Raw genomic sequence first — 20,837 nt, forward strand, 5'->3', positions numbered from 1 at the left:
AAACTAATAGATGCTTCAAATGTGAAATAATTTAATAATTTCTTCTTTAGTTGATCTATAACTTTGCCCCTATAAAATAGCCAAAATATTTTCATCCGTGTTATGGGGAGTGTATCATGAACAGCTTTTCTAAACATGTGCAATTCTTGGCTCACAAGCCTATTAAGGAAGCACTCCCAGGTTTTTGTTTGTTTAGGGGAGTAAAAAAGATGATGAGGCACTCCAACATGCCTAATACTTCTTCCTGGATATGGGGATTAGTTGATATTAGCTGAAGCAAGCAATCCAATAAAGATGATGGTGATGAGATTAAAATCTTTATCTGTATTTTGCCATTTACAAAAAACTCTTTATATTATTTCAACTGATCCTTTCAACAGCCCTTCAAGGTAAGCAGAAGTGCTAAAGTCTGCTAGAGACAAAACTCAAATTCAGATGTCTTAGGCTCCTTGTATTTTACTATGACTGTATTGCATCATTCCTTACCTTGTCTACCATAATGCTAGCTGTGTGTATGTGTTACTTCAATCAAAGAGAACAGCATATACAAAACTAGAAATGGCTGACTATGTCATTTGTGGCATCCAGCACAGAATGAAAATATGGGACACTTTGTTTAAAAAAGAATTTCAAGACAGCAACAGCAGAGTATTAAACTAAGCACAGGGCTCTTCTAAGTATGGGGTCCTCTGGGATCACAGATGTTGCACTGAAGCTGGTCATGTGCATGTCAAAGAATGTCCTTTTCAGGCAACTACCAGTAAGACTGGGGTGCTGGGTGATGTGGGGGTATAAAAGTGAGGGAGAATGGCCAGGTGGGGCAAAAATTAATAGAAGTCAGATCACTATCATTTTATGTTCTGTGCCAATAGGTTCTATTTATCCCAAAGACAGAGGAAGTCACTGAATAATTTTAATGGGAAGAGTCACAATGATTTGCATTTTAGAAAACTCATACTAGCATAAATCCCAAGGACAGATTTGTAATGGTGAAAGTGAAAGGACAAAATATCAGTAACCTCGGTTAGATTAGGTGAGGACTTCAAGGCAATGGAATTTGAAATGCAGAAGAGAGGTGAGATATGGGGGATATTGCTCCTTGTTCTAGTTTGCTAATGCTGCCAGAATGCAAAATACCAGAAATGGATTGACTTTTATAAAGGGGGTTTATTTGGTTACAAAGTTACAGTCTTAAGGCCATAAACTGTCCAAGGTAAGTCATCAACAATCAGGTACCTTCACTGGAGTATAGCCAGTGGTGTCCGGAAAACATTTGTTAGCTGGGAAAGCACATGGCTGGCTTCTGCTCCAAGGTTCTGGTTTCAAAATGGCTTTCTCCCAGGATGATCCTCTCTATTCTGCAGTTCCTCAAAACTGTCACTCTTAGTTGCTCTTGGGGTGTTTGTTCTCTCTTACCTCCTATAGAACAAGAGTCTTCTTTCAATGGCCATCTTCAAACTGTCTCTCATCTGCAGCTCCTCTCTCTCAGCTCCTGTGTGTTCTTCAAAGTGTCCCTCTTGGCTGTAGCAAGCTTGTCCCTTCTGTCTGAGCTTATATAGTGCTCCAGCAAACTAATCAAGGCCCATGCTGAATGGGTGGGGCCACACCTTCATGAAAATTATCCAGTGAAAGATCTCACCCACAGCTAGTGATCACATCTCCACAGAAACATCCAATCAAAAATCTCCAACCCAATCAACACCAATACGTTTCCTGCCCACACAGGTCTGTATCAAAGATAATGGCATTTTGGGGGACATAGTACATTCAAACTGGCACACTCCTAAAGGTAGGCACTTGCCTTCTCATTGGATCTCCTTAATAGCCTTGCAGATTGAGAGAATAAATAACTCTCTCTAGGAATAGATATCAACAAGGCAATTGCATCCCCAGCAACTATGAGACTGCCTGGCAAATGGTACACACTTAATAAATACATGCTGAATAAATGATGACATGGTGGACCCAGTCATACAGTATAATTCATAATACTTAAATATTTATGACAATAGTTGTTAGAGCATACATATAGGATTGTATTAAAACAAAATTGCATGGAATTATACCTCAGAAATTAAAAAAAAATGGTTTGGTGGATACTGTGGATGGTCTTGCTCATCCTCAACTACATCCACCACCCAGTGTTTCCTGAAAAGCAGAAGCTGGAGAGAAAAAATTCTTTTCCATTGCAGGCAAGTTTCTCCATGAAAATTGGATTTCACCAACTACATGAACTTGCCCAAGATTTCAAAGGCAGAAATGAGGCAGAGGCCTTGGTTTTTGCTCTTTAAGCAAGACTGTAGAGAAATGGGTTTTTCTTTGCTGCAGCATTCCAATAGCTGTTTCAGATTTCTGTGTGAACTGTGGCAATATTCTGGATTTCCAATTTCCATAATTTCACCACTTCTGTGCACCACACAGTATTTTAGCTTTTGGTTTAACTTCAGATATTTAGGTCAAGCTCAAAGAGTTGGTTTTTTTCTTGGCAATTAGGATATGATGCCATTATGTAACAATAGGTGCCTCAAGTTATATGGTCTAATAAATATTTAGCAAAATATTTATTGCATGCCTAGTATGCATAATCTATTATTCCAGGTGCAGGGATTTTACAAACCTGTAACTTTTATAAATTGAAAGCAAATCATTTTTTTTTAAATGATTATTTTTCTTTACAGAACCTAACATGGCAAATCCAAATTTAAATGAAGCTAGTTTTGATTGAGCCACCCCACTAGGGTTCAATGCCTATGAATAGCTCTGATGTTGGCTTAGTTACCATATTTCACATAGAAATAATCATGTCAAATACTACATAACATTTATTAACACAATAAGCACTGTTTTAAGAAATGTTTGTTTACTAATTTAATTCCCACTCTAATCCTTTAAGGAACTGCTATTACCCCTATTCTACAGGTGAGAGCACTGAAGTACAAGGAGATTAATAACCTTTCCAGAGTTACAGAGATCAGAAGTAGCAGAACCAGGCAGTTGTGTTTGTAATCATTAAACTACATTGCCTGATTTTTTAAAATAAAAGTGCGAGAGTGTCTTTTTATTTAAAAGAACTCACAAAAGATTTCTCCAACCAAGGGAAGAAATACCTATCTACCACCCTTCTTGGCTCAGAGGACATACTATTGGGTCTACTCATTAAATATTTCCTAGCAATGACCTTAGCTGGTACAAAACACAAATTACAAACTTCCCATGACACATTTACTGCTTCCTTCAGACTGTTTTCATAAAAGAAAATTCTCTTAAATTCTCAACTGAAATTTTAACAATTTTGCTTTCAGTTTTTCATCACAATCCATATTAAGACAAAAATAAATGCTTTTTTGATAATCATTAATTCATCCATTCAAGCCTTCAGCAAATATTTATTGGGTTCCCACTATATGTCAGACATGAATTGGTGGTCAAATACTTCACCTAAAATTTCTCATTGAGTCCTTATGGACAATCCAATGAGATAGGTACAATTTTTATATCCTGAATCATCCAGGGTCGAATTAGAAACCACACTAGATATTTCAATAGAAGGGATTTAATATAAAGAATTAGTTAAGCAGACATTGGAGGTCTGAAAAGTAAAAACAGGAAGATTGAGGTAGCACAGAGGAATGAAGAAAAGAGATTACCAGAACTTAAAACTCTGAAGAGGCTTCTCACCAAGGCAGGATTCAGACCACTAAGGGCCAGAAAGCTGCATACTGGAATCAGTTGCTATTTTTCAAGTACAGAGGTATTGCCAGCATGACCCTGATGAACAACATGATATGGAAAGGCCTAAGTCACTTCACCCCTCCTCCGGCCCTCCAGTCTCCTTTTGTGCCCTCCATTAGTGGACCCTAACAAGAAACCAAACTGCAAAGCAAAATAGAAGGATGGGCATTGATTTGAGAGGAAACAGCTTAGGAACTGTCACATACATGTTTCAGAAATGCTTACAAGAACAGCTTTTCCCAAGACTTAGAACCATGATAAATTTATTCAAAATGAATCCTCAGAAAACTCTGTAACTAGAATGACTTGAAACTAATTACTTTAATAGATAAATAATAAATTTAGCACCCCCACTTTTTAAAATCTCCATTGTATTTTTGTACTCCCCAGTTTATTTTGAAAACAACCTTTCCTGATACATATCCAAATGAATTTGGAATTACAATTATCTCAATGTTCACAGAAATTACCTATATTCTCCTATATATGAAATACTGATAGAAGAACACTTATATTAAGGCCATCATAATAGAAAGAATTCTCTTTTTCCAGTTTTTTAAACTATTTTTTCCCCTTCAAAGCCAATATGTAATATTTGACATTCGGGTTATCTGTGCATATAAAATAGACACATTTGTCAAAGTGAGCATAAGGTGAAATAGCATACAGTGTCCTTTTTGGATGTAATTAAATTTTCAGAGGCAAGGTGGTCCAAATGGGAGCAAAAAGCTGACTACCCATGAAATAAGCTAGATAAATGAAAATTAAGAATAATGGTAAAGATTTATTCCATAAATAATTCTCTTTCCTATCCTTCTAACATACAAGTGGGCACTCTGGGTGTGTGTGTGAATCAAAATACTTCCAAACAAGATTGTGAACTCTGGAGGGTGGGGCAAGATGGCAGCATAGAGAGGAGTGGAATTTAGTCAGTCTTCTAGTAAATAGCCAGGAACAACTATAAATAGTCTGGAACAACAGTTGGGGGACATCTGTGTCTGAACACATATCATACATCAGCCTGGAATGGGTGGAATGGCTGAGATTGCAGCATAGAACTGTAAGTAAAGCTCCCCAAACTGCAGAGCTGGTGCCCCTCTCACACCAGCACTGCAGGCTGAGCTGAAACACTTCCCTGTGGAAAAAAAAAAAGCAGGTTACCTGGAGTGAGGGAAAGTAACTCAACCAAGCTCCTACCACAGTTTTAATTAACAAATTTGGGCTCCTGAACACTGGCTACAAGCACAGATAAACCAAGAGCAAGCAGGAAAGGAACCTGAAGTTCCTCCCAGCAGAGAGGACACAGGGCTAATGAAAAAAAAAATAACTAAAAACAGAGGCTTTTGGAGACAACTGAGCTCAGAACTGGAAAATGGCTATGTCCCAAGAAAAAGGGCACAGAGAACCAGGTACCAATACTGATTAATCAGTGAAACTGGGGAGCTGGGGACTGGCTCTGAAAAGGGGCTTTCTCTATTTTTCCTTTTTTTTCTCTCATCCTAAGTAGTTAAATAGAGAAAGCCTCAGGCATTTACAATTGTCAGCATTGACCCCGATAAAGGTGGAGTTATTGAATCATACAGACAAAGGAGGAAGTCAAAAGTAGAAGATAACTCCCTAAAGTGTGTATCTTCCCTAAAAATTGGGGGGCAGGGACCAGCTCAGGTGGCTGCCCTCCCTGAGAGAATTCAGAACCTAGGGCCTGGGAGGTGGGGGGGAATCAAAACAGAAACAACTTAAGCTTGGCTTTTGACACCCTCGGCCCTGGCCAGGACATGGCCCACTGTGTATTAAAAGGACCACACTTCTTTACACCAGTGGGGAGCTGTGGGCTGACAAGTGCCACCTGCTGGGCAGGATAGGAAAAGCACAGAATCTAGAGATCTCACAGGAAAGTCTCACAATCTGCTGGGTCTCACACTCAGGGAAAACTGATGATGAATACAGTCTCCTCCTGAGACCTGGGCCCATGTGGTCTGGGAAAATCTGATTGGGTAATCAAGGAAACCAGATGCCTAGACAACAAATAATTATGAATCACATTAGGAATAATGAAGATATGACCAAGTCAAAGGAACAAACTTGCACTTCAAATGAGATACAGGAATTGAAACAATAAATTATTAATCAAACAAATCTCCTAAGTCATTTAAAAAGTAAAATAAATGAGCTGAGAGAAGATGTGACAAAAGAAATGAAGGAGATAGAGAAGACATTGGGTGAACATAAGGAAGAACTCAAAAGTTTGACAAAACAAATGGCAGAACTTATGGGAATGAAAGGCACAATGGAAGAGATGAAAAACACAATGGAAGGAGATCTAAGATGGTGGCATAGAGAGGAGTGGAAGCTAGTTAGTCCCTGTGGAACAACTAATAAACAACCAGGAACAACTAGTAAATAATCGGGAATAACTGCAGGGGGACAAATGTGACCATCCACTCATCCTACACCAACCTGAATTGGGAGGAATGCCCAAGATCACAGCATAAAATCTGTAAGTAAAAACTGCAGATCCAAGCTGAGAGCCCCTTCCCCCCATGGCCTGAGCTGCAAAGCCTTGTGGAGCTAGAGAGCAGCTCTCTCTGAGCAAGCAAATATAACTCAGCTGAGCTCCAACTGGGGTTTTAATTAACAAGTGTGGACTGCTCAATACAAGCTATGAATCCCCAAAAAGCAGACAGAGGCTCTGGGTGATGACAGACCTTGGAGAGCCAGAGAGTGGCCATGGACTGGCCCTGAAGGGGGCTTTCTGTCCATGTTTCAGCTCAGTGGGGAAAGCCTCAGCCATTTTCAGTTCTCAGGGCTCTGACTCAGACAAGGGTGGAGATAGCACAGGCAGAGAGAGACCACTGAAACACTAATGACCTCTCCCTAGGGCATCTATCTTCCCTAAGAGGAAAGGGGTGGGGCCCAGCTCTACTACCCACCTTCCATTCAGAACAAGACCCCAGAACCTGGGGGAAAACAGCCATGGGCCACACCTCCTTACACCAGTCTGGAGTTACAGGCTGACAGGCACCACCTGCTTGGCAGAAAAGCACAGTGACCTGAGGCCTCACAGGTTGTACCAATTTTCTAAGACACACCCTCAGGGAAACTGGATACTAAATAGTTCTTCCTTCTGGGACCAGAGCCCATTTTGGTCTGGGAAAACCTGATTGGGGTAACCAAGGAAACCATGCCTAGACAACAGAAAACTACAATCTACACTAAGAAAAATGCAGTTATGACCCAAAGGAACAAACTTACACTTTAACTGAGATACAGGAAATTAAACAACTAATACTAAGTCAATCCAAAAAGTTTAGGGAAGATAGGCAAAAGAGATGAACTGTATAATGAAAACACTGAGCATACATAAGGTAGAAACTGAAAGTTTGAGAGACCAACTTGCAGAATCTGTGGAAATGAAAGGCACAACACAGGAGATGAAAGACACAATGGAAACATACAACAGGAGATCTCAAGAGGCAGAAGAAAACACTCAGGAACTGGAGAACAAGGCACCTGAAAGCCTACACACAAAAGAACAGATAGAGAAAAGAATGGAAAAATATGAGCAATGTATCCAGGAACTTAAGGACAAAACAAAAATCAGGAATGTATGTGTCATTGGTGCCCCAGAAGGAGAAGAGAAGGGAAAGGGGCAGAAGCAATAATAGTGGAAATAATCAATGAAATTTCCCATCACTTATGAAAGACATAAAATTACAGACCCAAGAAGCACAGCATACCCCAAACAGAATAAATCTGAATAGGCCTAAGCCAAGACACTTAATAATCAGATTATCAAACATCAGAGATAAAGATAGAATCCTGAAAGCAGCAAGAGAAAAGTGATCTATCACATTACAAAGGAAGCTTGATAAGACTATGGGCTGATTTTTCAATAGAAACCATGGAGGAAGAAGGAAGTAGGGTGATATATTTAAGATACTGAAAGAGAAAAACCACCAACCAAGAATCCTATATCTGGCAAAACTGTCCCTCAAATATGAGGGAGAGCTTAAAATATTCTCTGACAAACAGACAATGATAAAGTTTGTGAACAAGATACCTGCTCTACAGGAAACACTAAAGGAAGCACTGCATACAGAAAGGAAAAGACAGGTGTGAGAGATTTGGAAAACAATTTTGGGAGATAGTAGCACAGCAATGTAAGTACACTGAACAAAGATGACTGTGAGTATGGTTTTAAGAGGAAGGTTGGGACCATGTGGGACACCAGAACAAAAGATGAAGGACAAAGACTGGTACTGTGTAATCAGGGAAACCTAGGGTGCTCAACAATTGTAATAAAAGGCAAAAATATGTTTTTACATGAGGTAGAACAAATGAATGTCAACATTGCAAAGTGTTAAAAATAGGGTGGGATTGGGAGGAAAATACAATCAATGCAAACTAGAGACTATAATTAACAGAAACATTGTATTATGCTTCCTTTAATATAACAAAGGCAATATACCAAAGCAAAATGCATATGGGGGTGGGGTAGGGGAAGTATATGGTACTCCTAGCATTGGTGATGTTGTCTGACTTTTTATTCTACTTTAGTTTAATGCTATCTTTCCTTTTGTCACTTTCTAGCTGTCATGTTTTTGTTTTTGTTGTTTTTTTCTCTCTCTTCTTTTTCTATTATTTCTCTGCCTTCTTTGGCTCTTCCTCCTTCTTTGTGGAAGAAATGGAGATGTCCTTATATAGATAGTGGTGATGGTACTGAATATATAAATATGTGATTAGACAGGGAACCAATAATTGTTTACTTAGGACAGAATGTATCGTGTGTGATCAAAACAGTCTTAAGAGGAAGGGGTTGATGAAGAAACTCTGAGGACACTATATTGAGTGAAATAAGACAGACACATAAAGGCAAATACTGCAGTGTCTTGCTGATATGAATTAATTATAATATGTAAACTCATAGTCATGAAATATAAGTTACCAGGATATAGAATGAGGCTAAAGAATGGGGAGCAGTTGCTTATTATGAGCAGAATGTTCAACTAGGGTGAACTTAAATGTTTGGAAATGGACAGGGGTGATGGTAGCATGTTTTGAGAAAAACTAACAGGCCGAAAGGTGTGTGAAGGTGGTGGAAAGGGTAAGCTCAGAGTCATGCATGTCACCAGAAGGAAAGTTGGAGGTTAAGAGATGGGAATGTATAAAACAGTGAATCTTGTCATGGACAATGTCCGTGATTAACTGTACAAATATTAGAAATCTCTCATGAACTAGAACAAATGTATGACATTATAACTAGAAGTTAGTAACAGAGAGGCATATAGGAAAAATATATACCTATTGCAAACTACGTTCTACAGTTTATAGTATTTAACATTCTTTCAACAGCAGTAACAAATGTACTATACCTAAAATATGAATCAATAATGGATGGGGGGGGCTAGGTTATGGGAGGATTTGAGTTTCCTTTTTTTGTCTATATTTCTTTTCTGGAGTAATGAAAGTGTTCTAAAAATTGAAAAAAATTATTGTGGTGATGGATGTACAGCTGTATGATGGTATCATGGGCAATTGTACACTTTGGATCTTTAGATAGTTGTATGGTATGTGAACAATCTCAGTAAAAATATATATTAAAAAATCACAATAAAGACATACAACGGCAGAAATGAAGAGGCAGAAGAAAAGATTCACGAACTGGAGAGCAAAACAACTGAAAGCCTACACACAAAAGAACAGATAGGGAAATGTTTGGAAAAATATGAGCAGCATCACAGGGAATTGAATGACAACATGAAGCACATGAATGTGTGTGTCATGGGTGTCCCTGCAGGAGAAGAGAAGGGAAAAGGGGCAGAAACAATAATGGAGGAAATGATCACTTAAAATTTCCCATCTCTTATGAAAGACATAAAATTACAGATCTAAGAAGTGCAGCATACCACAAACAGAATAGATCCAAATAGACCTATGCCAAGACATATAATTATGAGATTATCAAATGTCGAAGACAAAAAGAATTCTTAAAGCAGCAAGAAAAAAGCAATCCATCACATACAAAGGAAGCTTAAGAAGACTACATGCAGATCTCTCAGTAGAAACCATGGAGATAAGAAGGAAGTGGTGTGATATATTTAAGATACTGAAAGAGAAAAACTGCCAACCAAGAATTCTGTATCCAGCAAAACTGTCCTTCAAAAATAAGGAGAGTTTAAAATATTCTCAGACAAACAGACACTGAGAGAGTTTGTGAACAAGATACCTGCTCTACAGGAAATACTAAAGGGAGCACTACAGACAGATAGGAAAAGAGAATAGAGAGAGTTTTGGAGCACAATATTGGGTTATGGTAGCTCAATAATGTAAGTACACTGAACAAAGATGACTGTGAGTACAGTTGAAAGAGTAAGGTTAGGGGCATATAGGACACCAGAAGGAAAGATAGAAGACAAAGACTAGGATTGTATAACTTAGTGAATCCTAGAGTGGTCAGTTATTGTGATTAAATGTACAAATATGTTTTTACATGAGGGAGAACAAGTGAATCTCAACTTTGCAAGGTGTTAAAAATTGGTGGTATTGGAAAAATACAATCAATGGAAACTAGAGTCTATAGTTAACAGTAACATTGGAATATGCTTCCATTAATTGTAACAAAGGCAATATACCAAGGCTAAATGACTATAAGAGGGGGATATAAGGGAGGGATATGGGATTCTTGGCATTGGTGTTGTTGTCTGACTTTTTTATTGTATTGTATTTTAATTTTATTTTTTTCTTTTGTTGCTTTTTAGTTGTCTTTTTTTCTTTCTTTTCCCTTTTTCTTTTTCCTTTTTTGCCTCTTCCTCTTTCTTTGCGGAATAAACGGAAATGTCCTTATATAGATAGTGGTGGTGAATGCATGACTTTGTGATTTTACAGGGAAACATCGATTGTTTACTTAGGATGGAATGTATTGTGTGTGAAATAAACCATCTAAAAACAAGTGATACAAGTGCTGGAGAAAATGTGGACAAAGGAATGTACCTAATCACCATTGCTGGGGAAGTAGAATGGTGCTGCTCATCTGGAGGGCAGTGTGGTGGCTCCACAGGAGCAAAGCATGGGGTTGCCATATGGTCCTGCAACTCAGTTATTGGGTATGAGAGGGACACAAATGGACATTTGTGCAGTGAGGTTTATGGTGTCAGTATACACAATTTGCAGTGGATGGAGGTAGCCTTAAGTGTACATCAACTGATGAACAGAATGGTGAACTGTGGTGTATACACATAATGGAATATTGAGCTGTTACAAGGAGTGAAGTTGTGAGGTGAATGGACAGTGAGGACAGTATTTTGAGTGAAATAAACCAGAAATGGAAAGAAAAACATTATAATGCCTCACTTAAATGGACTAACTATAATGTGCAAACTCTGAGAATTGACTGTGAGAGCATAGGTTATCAGGGGATGGCTTATTGTAAAGGTTCCTAGATTGTAAGCTCTTACAGTAGTTGCCCCTTCCTGGGCTGTAATGGTTATTTCTAAAGTCTGAGATGCTGAGCTCTTTGTGTACTGGTCTGTCCCTGGAACTTTGGGTATCTGTGTGACACCTGAGACTCAAAGCCAGAGTCCGGCAGCTATGAATGTCAGCGTTATCCCATACAGCAAATGTTAAGGAGTCTGGAAAAGGAGATCAGACTTCAATGAGAGATATGAATGAAATGGACTTGTTTAGTACTAAAGTAAATCAGAGTAAAGGGTAAAGGACAACAGTGATGGTGTTTTTAAAACTACAACTTCTGTGTGAGACCAAAAGAAAAGATGTTTATTAGGTGGAAATACTGTGTTTTTTGACATACTATATAATTTAGCTTGCATGGTCAGTTTATTCAAACAACATAATAACATGGAACATTGAATAGGGAGTGAAATCTGGTTGGTTTGTACAGGTTAGGGTGAAGCCCCAATACATCCCAGAGTAATTTGGGCAGAGAATAAAAATGTATTTGCAAAGCCCCTTTGAGAAACTGAGGGGAAATGTGGAAATATTAAATTTCCCCACCTGGGGAATTAAAGATATTCTCACAAGTATTGGGGAATAGAATACTTATTAGAAGGCCAAGCCTCGATTTTGGGGCTTGCCCCTATGAAGTTTGTTACTGCAAAGGAGACATTAAGCCTACTTAAAATTGTGCTTAAGAAGTCACCCCAGAGAACCTCTTTTGTTGCTTAGATGTGACCTCTCTCTCTAAGCTAACTCTGCAGATAAACTCATTGCCCTCCCCCATACATGGGACATTGACTTCCAGGTGTGTAAATCTCTCTGGCAATGTGGGACATTACTTGCAGGGACGAGCTTGGTCCTGGCATTGTGGGATTGAGAAAGCCTTCCTGGACCAAAAAAGGGAAGAGAAGTGAAACAAAATAAAGTTTCAGTGGCTGAAAGATCTCAAATAGAGTTAAGAGTTCATTCTGGAGGTTATTCTTATGCATTGTATAGGTATCCCTTTTTAGTTTTTATTGTATTGGAATAGCTGTTGAACTGCCACCCAGTAGCCTTTATTCTTGAAGATGATTGTATAACTTTATAGCTTACGCTGTGTGACCATGTGATTGTGAAAACTTTTTGGCTTCCACTCCCTTTATACAGTGTATGGACAGATGAATAGAAAAATAAGGAAAAAGTAATAGAATAGTAGGGATGGGAGTTATTGGATGTTTTGGATGTTCTTTTTCACTTTAACTTTCGTTCTTATCCATTTCTGTGTGTGGTAATGAAAATGTTCAAAAATTGTGGTGATGAATGCACAACTATATAATGGTACTACAAATGATTGTACATGTGGATGATTGTATGATATGTGAATATATGTCAATAAAATTGAATTTTAAAAAAAACAAACAAAAACAAAGAAAACAAAACAGAACAAAAGATTGTGAACTCCTATGACTAGGGGTGTCTAATTCAATAAAAGGCTTTGGGGTAAAAAGAGAGGTAGTATAGGTGAATAGAAGACATTTGTCTATCAAGTTATAAATATTGTGCTAGCAAAGAGGTAGATTATTTAAAGTCTAAATGGGCTCAGATATTGACTTGGGCCTGAAAATGGTGCTTTAATTACTTATTAAGATCATAATTCAGCATATAAGAATGCTAACCATCACTGGATTAGTACATTAAGGTTAAATATCGGAAAGAAATTATTGCTACAAAACACACAAAAAACATTATATTTTGTGGTTCTAGTATTTTGTTTGTTTCACTATTTTTGTAATTAGGGTAAGTGGTCCATTTTGTTTTAGAACATTTAAAGTACACCATAAACTGCCTGAATCAAGACTTTTAATTCTTCTGCCAAACACAACATTATTTCACCCACAGTTATTTTTTTAAGATAAGAAATAATAAGTCAACTGAAAATAAAGTTGTAGCCTTGAGATATGAAGCATTCCACTTTTAACACACTGATTGAAAAATCTAGAATATCACTGTAAAGATGTTAATCATTGTTGGTCTTCAGCAGTGAATGGATGCAGCTTTACTGTGACTTCTCCAAAAATGCTTTCCAGCACCAAACATGCTGTTGGTACACAGTCTCAAAGTCAGAGTCATTCCTAAAATAGGGATCCTCAATAATAAGTTGTTTTTGTGGATCATAGCTCCAAAATAGTTCAATTTTCACTTTGCAGTTTTTAACTTCACTACCTTTTTTATTCAAAACTCTCAGATTGCTTTTATCCATGCATAGTATATAATCAAATGTGACAAAATCTTCTTTGGTAATGTGCCAGAAAATGTGACTCATAGGAATATCATCTTCTTCATGCAATTTTGCCCTCAATAATCAGGAGGTTTTCCTATCTCATAAGTGGATGTTGCAGCACTGTCTATCCTCCAATTATCTGAAATATTTTGATCACTTACAAGTTTTCTGAAAACCGCTTCTGCAATAGGTGGTCAACATATGTTACCCAGACACACAAAGAGCACTGACTTGGGTGGCTGCACTGCCATCTTCTTAGAAGCAAAGTGGCCAACACTAACTTTTTTTTTATATTCATTTTATTGAGATATATTCACATACAATGCAGTCATACAAAACAAATCATACATTCGATTGTTCACAGTACCATTACACAGTTGTGCATTCATCACCAAAATCAGTCCCTGACACCTTCATTACCACACACACAAAAATAACAAGAATATTAATTAAAGTGAAAGAGAGCAATTAAAGTAAAAAAGAACACTGGGTGCCTTTTTTTGTTTGTTTGTTTCCTTCCCCCATTTTTCTACTCATCCATCCATAAACTAGACAAAAGGGAGTGTGGTCCTTACGGCTTTCCCAATCCCATTGTCACCCCTCATAAGCTACATTTTTATAAATCGTCTTCAAGATTCATGGGTTGTGGGTTGTAGTTTGATAGTTTCAGGTATCTACAGCCAGCTACCCCAATTCATTAGAACCTAAAAAGGGTTGTCAATATTGTGTGTAAGAGTGCCCACCAGAGTGACTTCTTGGCTCCTTTTGGAATCTCTCTGCCACTGAAGCTTATTTCATTTCCTATTATTTCCCCTCTTTGGTCAAGAAGATGTTCTCCATCCCATGATGCCAGGTCTACACTCCTCCCCAGGAGTCATATTCCATGTTGCCAGGGAGATTCACTCCCCTGGATGTCTGTTCCCACATAGGGGGAAGGCAGTAATTTCACTTGCCAAGTTGGTGCCTAGCTAGAGAGAGAGGGCCACATCTGAGCAACAAAGAGGCATTCAGGAGGAGGCTCTTAGGCACAATTATAGGGAGGCCTAGCCTCTCCTTTGCAGCAACAGTCTTCCCAAGGGCAAGTCCTATAGTAGAGGGCTCAACCCATCAAATCACCAGTCCCCTATGTCTGTGAGCATATTAGCAACCATAGAGGTGGGGCAGGCCAATACCCCTGCATTCTCCACCAGCTCCTCCAGGGGGCTCTGCATATTTTTTTCCTTGTTTTTTTTTTTTAACTCTTTTTTTTAAATCAACTGTATAAAAAATAAAAAAAAAATTAGAAAATTAAAAAGAACATGCAATAAAAGAACATTTCAAACAGACCATAACAAGGGAGTAAGAAAAAGACAACTAACCTAACCTAACTACTTTACTTCTAACATGTCCCTACTCTACCCTGAGAAAGTAACCTAACATAGCAACATTTCTGTGAACTTGTTCCTACTATACCCATGAGAAATTAACAGACCATAGTCATTCCTGGGCATTCCCAGAACATTAAATTTACCCACGATAGCTTATCTGTTCTTATTGGATTATTGTTCCCCCTTCCTTAATTGCTCTCTATTGCTAGTTCCCCTACATTCTACATTATAAACCATTTGTTTCACATTTTTCAAAGTTCACATTAGTGGTGGCATATAATATTTCTTTCTGTGCCTGGCTTATTTCACTCAGCATTATGTCTTCAAGGTTCATCCATGTTGTTATATGTTTGATGACATCATTCCTTCTTACTGCCACATAGTATTCCATCGTGTGTATATACCGCATTTTATTTACCCACTCATCTGTTGAAGGACAGTGGGTTGTTTCCATCTCTTAGCAATTGTGAATAATGCTGCTATGAACATTGGTGTGCAGATATCTGTTAGTGTCACTGCTTTCAGATCTTCTGGGTATGTACCAAGAAGTGCAATTGCTGGATTGAAGGGTAACTCTGTATCTAGATTTCTAAGGAATTTCCAGACTGACTTCCAGAGTGGCTGAACCATTATACAGTCCCACCAACAATAAATGAGAGTTCCAATTTCTTCACATCCTCTCCAGCATTTGTAGTTTCCTGTTTGTTTAATGGCAGCCATTCTAATTGGTGTGAGATGGTATCTCATTGTGGTCTTAATTTGCATCTCTCTAATAGCTAGTGAAGCTGAACATTTTTTCATGTGTTTCTTGTCCATTTGTATTTCCTCTTCAGAGAACTGTCTTTCATATCTTTTGCCCATTTTATAATTGGGCTGTCTGTACTATTGTTATTGAGTTGTAGGATTTCTTTATATATGCAAGATATCAGTCTTTTGTCAGATACATGGCTTCCAAAAATTTTTTCCCATTGGGTTGGCCGCCTCTTCACCTTTTTGACAAATTGCTTTGAGGTACAGAAACTTCTAAGGTTGAGGAGTTCCCATTTATCTATTTTTTCTTTTGTTGCTTGTGCTTTGGGTGTAAAGTCTAGGAAGTGTCCACCTAATATAAGGTCTTGAAGATGTTTCCCTACATTATCTTCTAGGAGTTTTATGGCACTTTCTTTTACATTGAGATCTCTGATCCACTTTGAGTTAATTTTTGTATAGGGTGTGAGATAGGGGTCCTCTTTCATTCTTTTGGATATGGATATCCAACTCTCCCAGCTCCATTTGTTGAAAAGACCGTTATGACCCAGTTCAGTGACTCTGGGGGCCTTATCAAAGATCAGTAGGCCATAGATCTGGGGGTCTATCTCCAAATTCTCAATTCAATTCCATTGATCAATATGTGTATCTTTGTGCTGGTACCATGCTGTTTTGACAACTGTGGCTTTATAATAAGCTTCAAAGTCAGGGTGTGTAAGTCCTCTCACTTCGTTTTTCTTTTTTTGAGTGTCTTTAGCAATTTGAGGCATCTTCCCTTTCCAAATAAATTTGATTACCAGCTTTTCCAAGTCCGCAAAGTAGGTTGTTGGAATTTTGATTGGGATTGCATTGAATCTGTAGATGAGTTTGGATAGAACTGACATCTTAATGACATTTAGCCTTCCTGTCCATGAACATGGAATATTTTTCCATCTTTTAAGGTCCCCTTCCATTTTTTTAGTAGAGTTCTGTAGTTATCTTTGTATAGGTCTTTTACATATTTGGTTAAGTTTATTCCTAGGTACTTGATTTTTTTAGTTGCTATAGAAAATGCTCTTTTTCTTGGGTGTCTCTTCAGTTTGTTCATTTCTAGCACATAGAAACATTACTGACTTATGTGCATTAATCTTCTATCCTGCTACTTTGCTAAATTTGTTCATTAGCTCTAGTAGCTGTATCATCAATTTCTCAGGGTTTTCCAGATATAAGATAATATCATCTGCAAACAATGACAGTTTTACTTCTTCCTTTCCAATTTGGATGCCTTTTATTTCTTTGTCTGGCCAGATTGCCCTGGCTAGCACTTCCAGCACAATGTTGAATAACAGTGGTGATAGCGGACATCCTTGTCTTGTTCCTGATCTTAGAGGGAAGGCTTTCAGTCTCTCTCCATTGAGTACTATGCTGGCTGTGGGTTTTTCATATATGCTCTTTATCATATTGAGGAAGTTTCCTTCAGTTCCTACCTTTTGAAGTGTTTTTATCAAAAAAAGATGCTGGATTTTGTAGAAAACTGTCAGCATCTATTGAGATGATCATTTGATTTTTCCCTTTTGATTTGTTAATGTGTTGTATTATATTGATTGATTTTCTTATGTTGAACCATCCTTGCATGCCTGGAATGAACCCCACTTGGTCATGGTGTATGATTTTTTTAATGTGTCTTTGGATTCGATTTGCAAGTATTTTGTTGAGGATTTTTGCATCTATATTCATTAGGGAGATTGGCCGGTAGTTTTCCTTTTTTGTAGCATCTTTGCCTGGTTTTGGTATTAGATTGATGTTAGCTCCATAAAATGAGTTAGGTAGTGTTCCATTTTCTTCAATGTTTGAAAGAGTTTAAGTAAGTCTGGTGTCAGTTCTTTTTGGAAAGTTTGTTAGAATTCCCCTGTGAAGCCATCTGGCCCTGGGCATTTATTTGTGGGAAGCTTTTTGATGACTGATTGGATCTCTTTGCTTGTGATTGGTTGGTTGAGGTCTTCTGTTTCTTCTCTGGTCAGTCTAGGTTGTTCATATGTTTCCAGGAAATTGTCCATTTCCTCTACATTATCCAGTTTGTTGCCATACAGTTGTTCATAGTATCCTCTTATATTTTTTTTAATTTATTTGGGATCTGCAGTAATGTCACCTTTCTCATTCACTATTTTGTTTATATGGGTCTTCTCTCTTTTTGATTTTGTCAGTCTAGCTAGGGGCTTGTCAATCTTGTTGATCTTCTCAAAGAACCAACTTTTGGTGTTATTTATTCTCTCTTTTTTTTTGTTCTCTATGTCATTTATTTCTGCTTTAATATTTGTTATTTCTTTTCTACTTGGTTTAGGACTGGTTTGCTGTTCATTTTCTAGCTTCTTCAGTTGATCCATTAGTTCTTCAAGTTTGGCTCTTTCTTCCTTTTTAATATATGCATTTAGTGTTATAAATTTCCCCCTCAGTACTGTTTTTGCTGCATCCCATAGGTTTTGTATGTTGTGTTCTCATTTTTCATTCATCTCTATATGTTTAGCAATTTCTCTTGCTATTTCTTCTTTAACCCACTAATTGTTTAGGAGTGTATTGTTTACCCTCCAGGTATTTGTGAATTTTCTAAGTCTCTAATGGTTATTGACTTCTAATTGTATTCCATTGTGGTCAGTGAATGTGCTTTGAATAAATTCAATTTTTTTAAATTTATTGAGGCTTGTTTTATGTTTCAGCATATGGTCAATTCTGGAGAAAGTTCCGTGATCACTAGAGAAGAATGTGTATCCTGGTGATTTGGGATGTAATGTTCTATATATGTCTGTTAAATCCAGTACATTTATCAGATTGTTAAATTTTCAATTTCTTTATTGGTCTTCTGTCTGGTTGATCTATCTATAGGAGAGAGTGATGTGTTGAAGTCTCCCACAATTACTGTGGAAACATCAATTGCTTCCTTTAGTTTTGCCAGTGTTTCTCTCATGTATTTTGTGGCACCTTGATTGGGTGCATAAACATTTATGATTGTTATTTCTTCTTGTTGAATTGCCCCTTTTATTAGTATGTAGTGACTTTCTTTGTCTCTCCTAATATCCTTGCATTTAAAGTCTATTTTATCTGAGATTAATATTGCTACACCTGCTTTCTTTTGGCAGTAGCTTGCGTGAAAAATTTTTTCCATCCTTTCACTTTCAATTTCTTTGTGTCCCTGTGTCTAAGATGAGTCTCTTGTATGCCACATATTGATGGTTCATTTTTTTAATCCATTCTGTGAATCTATATCTTTTAATGGGGAGTTTAATCCATTTACATTCAACATTATAACCGTGAAGGCATTTCTAGAATCAGCCATCTTGTCCTTTAGTTTATGTTTGTCATATATATTTTTTCCCTCTCTCTATTAATATCCTTTAATGTACCCATACTGATTCTCTTTAGTACTGAGCCTTTCTCCATGTCTCTCTCTCCTTTCTTTGTTTCTCTCTCTGTAGGGCTCCCTTTTGTTTCTCCAGTAGGGCAGGTCTCTTGTTAGCAAATTCTCTCAGCATTTATTTGTGAAAAATTTAAGGTCTCCCTCAAATTTGAAGGAGAGTTTTGCTGGATAAAGTATTCTTGGTTGGAAATTTTTCTCACTCAGAATTTTAAATATGTCATGCCACTGCCTTCTCACCTCCATGGTGGCTGGTGAGTAGTCATTACTTAGTCTTATGCTGTTCCTTTGTATGTGGTAAATTGCTTTTCTCTTGCTGTTTTCAGAACTTGCTCCTTCTCTTCCATATTTGACAGTGTGATCAGAATATGTCTTGGAGTGGGTTTATTTGGATTTATTCTATTTGGAGTTCACTGGGCATTTATGAATTGTGTATTTATGGTGTTTAGAAGATTTGGGAAGTTTTCTCCAACAATTTCTTTGAATACTCTTCCTAGACCTTTATCCTTCTCTTCCCCTTCTGGAACACCAATGAGTCTTATATTTGGACGTTTCATATTATCTGTCATATCCCTGAGGTCCATTTCAATTTTTTAAATTTTTTTCTCCATTCTTTCTTTTGTTCTTTCATTTTCCATTCTGACATCTTCCAGGTCACTGATTCATTGTTCAACTTCCTCTAGTCTTGTACTATGAGTATCCAAAATCTTTTTAATTTGGTCAACAGTTTCTTTAATTTCCATAAGATCATGTATTTTTTTATTTACTCTTGCAATTTCTTCTTTATGCTCTTCTAGGTTCTTCTTGATGTCCTTTACATCCTGTGCCATGCTTTTTCATGTCCTTTATATCCTGTGCCATGGTCTCATTGTTCATCTTTAGTTCTTTGATTAATTGTTCCAGGTACTGTCTCCTCTGAACTTTTGATTTGGGTGCTTGTGCTTGGGTTATCCATATTGTCTGTTTTTTTCATATGCTTTAAAATTTTCTGTTGATTTTGGCCTCTTGGCATTTGCTTAACTTGATAGGGTTCTTTTAGGATTTGTAGACCTATTGAAATCCTTTTCTCTAATTTGTCAGATCTACAGCTTCATGGAGTACACTTTAACTAACCAGCAGGTGGCATCCACAAGGCACCTATTCCCCTCAAAGCAGTTCCCCCCTGCTTTGTCTTTGTCATGAGTGGGGGAGTGCGTCTTGTGGGGTCCAATTGGTGTACCAAACTTGCATGTGTAGTTGGTGTTGCCTGCCCTGTATATGGGATGTGTGTCTGGGCGGTCAAGGAGGGGGGGCCGCTCTAACAATCAAATCTCCCTGGTGCTCCTGGGGTTTTAAACCTGCTTCAATAGTCTATTCCTTCAGTTCAGTCCTGCCACAGTTTGTCTCTGCCACTGACCCACCAGTCCTTGATATTGGCATATGGCCCCTGAGACTTTCGGGTGGGTTCCTCTTCCAGGCCATGCACCCCCAGGTCCTCTGCTGAGGGATGACTGTGCTATGTTGCATGTGAGTGCCATCCCCCCAGGGCAGTTCTGGGCTGCAGAGCTATGTAGGGAGGCTCCAAGTCTGCTGAAAGTATGGCTGAATGGGGCATGTTAATTCACACTGCTCTACCTTCCCAACTCTGGGACAACCAGCTGAGGGTACAGCTAATGTCCAAGCCTGATTTTGTGGTGTGTGCATGTGTTATTGGAAGAACTTCCATCACACTGGTTTGTCGGGGGCAGCTCTAGGCTATGGGGCCAAAGACGGGCAGGAGTGCTCCCTATCCACCGGGATTATGGCTGTAAGAGGAAGTTGTGATGTTTAGTGAATTTTCTCAGCCACTGGATTATTGCTTTTTGTCTCAGAACTCTCTTAGTTTTGCTCTTGTCTTGACCTGCCCAAATTG

The 20,837-nt window shown here is 38.0% G+C and overlaps 1 pseudogene; it reads right to left on the minus strand.

Annotated features, from left to right (window-relative positions):
* Positions 1-13,219: 13,219 nt before the first annotated feature.
* Positions 13,220-13,695, minus strand: LOC119528765 (annotated as a pseudogene).
* Positions 13,696-20,837: the final 7,142 nt, after the last annotated feature.

The sequence above is a fragment of the Choloepus didactylus genome, chromosome 3 (assembly GCF_015220235.1).
Source record: "Choloepus didactylus isolate mChoDid1 chromosome 3, mChoDid1.pri, whole genome shotgun sequence".
NCBI classification, from domain to species: Eukaryota; Metazoa; Chordata; class Mammalia; order Pilosa; family Megalonychidae; genus Choloepus; species Choloepus didactylus.